This window comes from Passer domesticus, chromosome 4 (genome assembly GCF_036417665.1).
Source record: "Passer domesticus isolate bPasDom1 chromosome 4, bPasDom1.hap1, whole genome shotgun sequence".
NCBI classification, from domain to species: Eukaryota; Metazoa; Chordata; class Aves; order Passeriformes; family Passeridae; genus Passer; species Passer domesticus.
In genome coordinates, this window is record NC_087477.1 from 1220609 (window position 1) to 1225934 (window position 5326).

General features: G+C 50.3%; 1 long non-coding RNA gene across 1 annotated transcript; it reads right to left on the reverse strand.

The window, feature by feature from the left end:
* Nucleotides 1-305: 305 nt before the first annotated feature.
* LOC135299881 (uncharacterized) lies at nucleotides 306-1211 on the reverse strand. The gene is made up of 3 exons (XR_010361725.1): nucleotides 1085-1211; nucleotides 785-974; nucleotides 306-522 (listed from the first exon to the last, which is right to left on the reverse strand). It is a non-coding gene; the product is annotated as an uncharacterized LOC135299881 (long non-coding RNA).
* Nucleotides 1212-5326: the final 4115 nt, after the last annotated feature.

Here is a 5326-nt window from a genome sequence, read left to right on the forward strand (position 1 = left end):
CAGTGCTCTAAATGTTTTGTGTTCACTTTGTGATTACTATTACTAGACTATCTAAATTGTTGTGACTTTTAATTCTTGACATAAAGGTGGTAACATGCTTTATGGGTTAAATTCAAAGGCACAGAGGTCTTTGGCTACATGCCAGGGTCTCCGAACCCCCTGCCAGGGATTTAAAGCCCCCTGGCTGGGGCTGGGATCATTTAGGATGGTCAGGGGGAGGTCCGGGGTTCTGACAGTGCCCAAAGGAATGAGAAGGAGAAGTGAAGTTTTATAAAGTATCATTATTTATTTGCTGATCATCGGCAAACACGAGGATTTACAGAACACCTTCCATTACAACAATCCTTATAACAACAACAACAACAATCTACTGCACATATTTCCATGGGATCCTATGGAGTAACAATCTTCAAAACATATTTACAAAGAACTACTAACCTAAGAACATATTTACAAAAATATTCTAACTTTTCAAACATATATACACAGGTGTAATATGTACGGCCGTCATCTCCAGCAGTCCTGGAAGGAAGAAAGAAGCAAAGCTGGAGTCAGCTGCCAGCACTGGGCCCAGCTGGGCCCCAGGAGCTGGGACAGGGTTGGCAGGGCTGGTGTGGCCCCAGGCAAGTGCAGGGCAGGCCAGGGCTGGTGCTTGTGGCAGCACAATCCAGGCCCCCTGCGGGCAGCGTGTCCCTGAGCGGGGCCATCCAGCCCAGCCCCAGCCTGGCGCCAGGGCAGCCACTGTGTCTGTGGGCAGGGCATGGGGAGCATCTGCCTGTCTTACTTGTGGGGCTCCATCTTCATCCAAGGACCATGGGCTCCTCCTCATCCTTCTCGTCCACTTCCATCTCCTTGATGTCATCCTCCACATCTACTTCCATCTCCTCAACCTGCTCTTCCACGTCCACCTCCATCATTTCTTCCTCATTCAGCACCATGTCCACTTCCATCGCCACCACAGTGTCTCTGGAAGTCTGAAAGAGACAGGACAATGTCACAGTGGGGTTCCTGTCCCACACCATCCATTGCCACGTGGCTGCAGACTGCTCAAGCAGGCTGCCCCCTCCCTGGAATGGCACAGTACCTCCACTGGCGCAGCAGTGCTCATCCTGCTGGGATTGGTGCTCCAGAGCAGGCAGCAGGAAAAGGCCAGGCAGCAGCAGCAACAGCTGAGTGCTGACGGGCAGAGCGCAGAGCGAGCGCCAACTGAGCGCTGGCAGCAGGCAGAGTGTCTGCTGTGGTGGTTTCCAGGTGCTGGACGTTCCACCTGGAACACTGTGGGAGCTGTGATGTCACAGAAGTTTCAGGGCCGCTCCACACTGGGAGGTGGGCATGGTGGAATGATGAAATCCTTGAATGGTTTGGCTTGGAAGGGACCCTAAGGATCATCTGGTTCCAAGCTGAGCAGCCTCCCAGCACAGCAGGTTGCTGCGGCCCCTGTCCAAGCTGGCCTTGGATGTTGGTGGGCATGGGGTATGCACAGCCTCTCTGCGCTGGTCCCTGTGTCAGGGACAAGCACCCTGACAGGAAAGAACTTCTTCCCATCATGGAATGGATTCCAGCTCTTGTAGTTTCGTCCCATTCCCCCTTGTTCTGTCACTTCAGTTGCTGACAAAGAGTCCTCTCCCACTTCCCTGTGGGTCAGGCTGTTCCTGCAGTGTCACACATGTGGCTGAAGCTGCAGGCAGGAGAGAGAGAAGCCAAGCTGCCAGAGCGAGGCAATGGGGAAAGTGACATGAGAGATGAGAGAAGAAGGAAAAAGTAGAGACATGCAAGGCATTGGGTTGGGTGGGCTGTGGCATTCATGCCTTTTATTAGAGGCCAGGTTCTCTGGTGCACTCAATGACTGTGTGATTGCGGCGTGTCCACAGTGAGCCCGTGTGAGCGACCTGCACTCCCAGGGGCCGGAGCACACTTGCTTCAAGTGCTGATGAATGAGGCCAGAGATGGGTCTTTGTGTGGAACTCCAAACGCTGTGCATTGCCATGAAGAGGGTCCAGGGCCGGAGAGAAAATGAGGCTGGGGTCTGAGGGTTTCATTCGGGGGGGAGAAGGGGTGAAGCCAGGACCAGCAGGGGAGAAGAGAGAGGAGAACATTCTCTGGAGAGTAGATCTAAGGAAAAAATGGCAGTTGAAGTGGGTGATAGCAACAAAACCTGCGGATTGCAAGAGGCTGCAAGTGGCCATGGGTGAGAGCCTTGCATTCAGAGGGGTTTCTCTGTTTCACCTTGGTCCCCTTTGCCCTAAGGTATTACAGTTGCAATGAGAGGCCCCTGGGCCTCCACAACTGCCCCCTTTTTGTTTTCAGGAATGAAGGCTTCTGCCATGGACTTTTGCAAGCATTGAGCAAAAATGGATAGAATAACCAAGACAATGAATACCAGAAACAAAGCCCACAAAACAGTCTTAACTAAAGGTGAAAGCCAGCCTTTCATGCCCCAGTCTTTCAAAAGTCCAGTGAGCCAGTCGTTGTTGTCTTTCATCTGGATCTTGTTGATTTGATCTGTGAGCAGCTGGCCGCTCTGGTATACTGAGTCCTTATGTGAGAAGAGGTTGACAAGCGTGGCCATGGGCAAGAAATTGTGGCTTGGCTGTGGAACCAGCCAGCTGAAGGCATGTGGCATAGTGAGGAGCATCCAGCTTCCTGCTGCAGTGGCAAGAAAGGACAGCATCCTTTGACTTTAGCTAATTTACTAGTGGGTGGAGGCTTGGGTGGCCTGAAAGTAAAGAGATAGGGAGATTGCAATGTGAAGCTTAAATTCTGGTCCCACTAAACTTTCTCTTCTGTAAGGCAAGGGTTTGAAGTCAGCTTATTAGAAGAATCAAATATCAAGGCTAGAATACAGTTTTTCCAATTGTTAAGCGGTATATCGCAGTTAGTGGTGTCTGAGCTCTCTTGGTGTTGGTCTGTGTGGTCCACACTGCTTAGGAGATCTTCTGCTGTCCTTCTTCTTCTTCTTTTCCAGGCTGCTGCTGTCTCTCTTAGGCTTTTGTTCTGTTTTTCTGATGGTGGCCCTGGTGTTTGCCTGGCCATTGGCAGAAGGGTTTGATGTTTTTTGCTGGGATCCGTCTTGGGCCTGCTGCTGTAGAGACACAAGCATATCCTCCCTCCCAAGTAATGAATGGGAAAGGGCCCATAATTTGTTTGGATTCAGGGTCTTTGATCAACACAGGTGGCTTTTCTTTTTATTGGGCTGCCAATTAAATATAAAATGCCTGATGACTGGGGGAGTTGTTCAAAAAGTTGAGCACATCAAGGGCCTTGGCCAGTCTCTCAATGGGAGATAATATGTGGACTCCCTGTCTCTGTTGATCAAGGATCCTTTGGATGGAAGAGTGGGCCCTCTAGACTATGGACTGTCCTGTGGCAGAGTGTGGTATGGCTGCGACATGTTTTGTAGCCCACTGGTCAGAAAATGGTTGGAATCAGTGGGAGGTATAAGCGGGACCATGATCAGTTTTAATTTCCTGTGGAACAGGGAAGGTGGAAAAGGCTAAAAAGTAACGTTTTATAGCATCTTTTGATTTTTCACCAGCATGGGCAGGGGCAGAAACCGCAGCGTTGTCGGTGTGGATTGAGACGGGGATGTATTTTAGTCTCCCAAAAGGGGCTTGGTGTGTGATGTGTGATTGCCCGATCTGGAGAGTCTTTAGTCCTCTTGGATTGAGTGCAGCTCTGACAGAAGCAAAGGCACGTTGCTGACAATTTGGGCAGGTGGCTGCCATGAATCTTGCCTGATCTTGGGTAATTTTAAAGATGCTGAGCGGTGCAGGAATGTTTTGATGGTAGAAGTGGTGGCGGATCCTAGCCTGTTCAGAAACATTCCGTAGGCAGGTTTGGAGAAGCATTGCTGAGGCATCTGCTCTAGCATTGCCTACTATAAATGCAGGAAGGGTGGTATGAGACCTTGTGTGCATGATATAGCGTGGGTGTTGTCTGTGGGACAAAAGAGAAATGAATGCTGAAAGCAAATGCTCTAGTTGGGGTTAGAAATGTCTTTGAAAATGGAATTTTCAGCCCGCTGCACTAGGCCATAGACATCTGCCGAATCAGTGATCAAAGGAAGAGGTTCTTTGAAAGTGGAGAAGGTCCTAAGGACTGCAGTCAATTCAGCAATTTGGGCAGGGTGAGGATGCCCTGGCTTGGCTTTTGTCTCTTGAGCAATGCGGAGCCAGGGCAGTGCAGAGCAGGGTGGGAAGCAGAGCCCGGAGCCTTTGGAGGCTGCAAGCCTTAAACATCAGCCCCTGCAGCAGCCCAGATGCAGGTGCCACAGTTGCCAAGGCTGTCAAGGCCTTGAGAGCGGGCAGGTGGATTTTGCATCCCTGTGGGCTGATGGCGGCTCTGGAGCCAGGAGTGGCTGTGGCTGCAGGAGGAAGGGTGGCTGAAAGTTTCCTGCCTTGCTTTGGTGGCATGGCTGCAGGGGCCAGTGCAGCGAGAGCCCCCTCTGTGCTGGTGAGAGCTCAGCTCTTGGGGACGCGGCTGTGCCCCAGCCCAGGAGCAGCAGCAGTGGCCAGCGGCAGCAGTGGTGTCAGTGGGACCCCCTGTGCACAGGGAGCCCCAGCCGCGGGGTGGCCGTGGCAGCAGCCCCAGGGAGCTCCAGCCCCGGGATCCCGGAACAAGTGGAAATCCCAACTGTGCAAACGCTGCCTGTGCCTCTTGGGTTTTCTTTGGTTGAGGGGATTTCGAGGTATGTTAAAAGTCTCTTTTTCTCTAACTTAGCTGTCGAAGGAAGAGTTGTGAAGTATGTGCTTCACTCTCTTAAGGTTGATTTTTATGTTTTGTCTAAAACATTTTTTGCTGGCCTGCTGAGGTTTGTTCAGCAGCTCAGCTTAAGGTACTCTTTTTGCCTCTTGGGTTGGTGTTATCTTTTATATTAAAACCTGCCTATACTATGTTTGCAAGAATGTTTTAATACCTATTACTTTAGTTAGATAGTGACTTTCTACTTGAAACCAATTTGTGAATGGTAATATCGTCTTTCATATGGATGCTAGGGAGAAGAAAGAGGAAGGACAGCGTACGCCCACATTTTTCTATCTATGTAGATAATACCAAACTCTTTCGTACAAGGTTCAAAACCTCTGTGTACAGTGCTCTAAATGTTTTGTGTTCACTTTGTGATTACTATTACTAGACTATCTAAATTGTTGTGACTTTTAATTCTTGACATAAAGGTGGTAACATGCTTTATGGGTTAAATTCAAAGGCACAGAGGTCTTTGGCTACATGCCAGGGTCTCCGAACCCCCTGCCAGGGATTTAAAGCCCCCTGGCTGGGGCTGGGATCATTTAGGATGGTGAGGGGGAGGTCCGGGGTTCTGACAGTG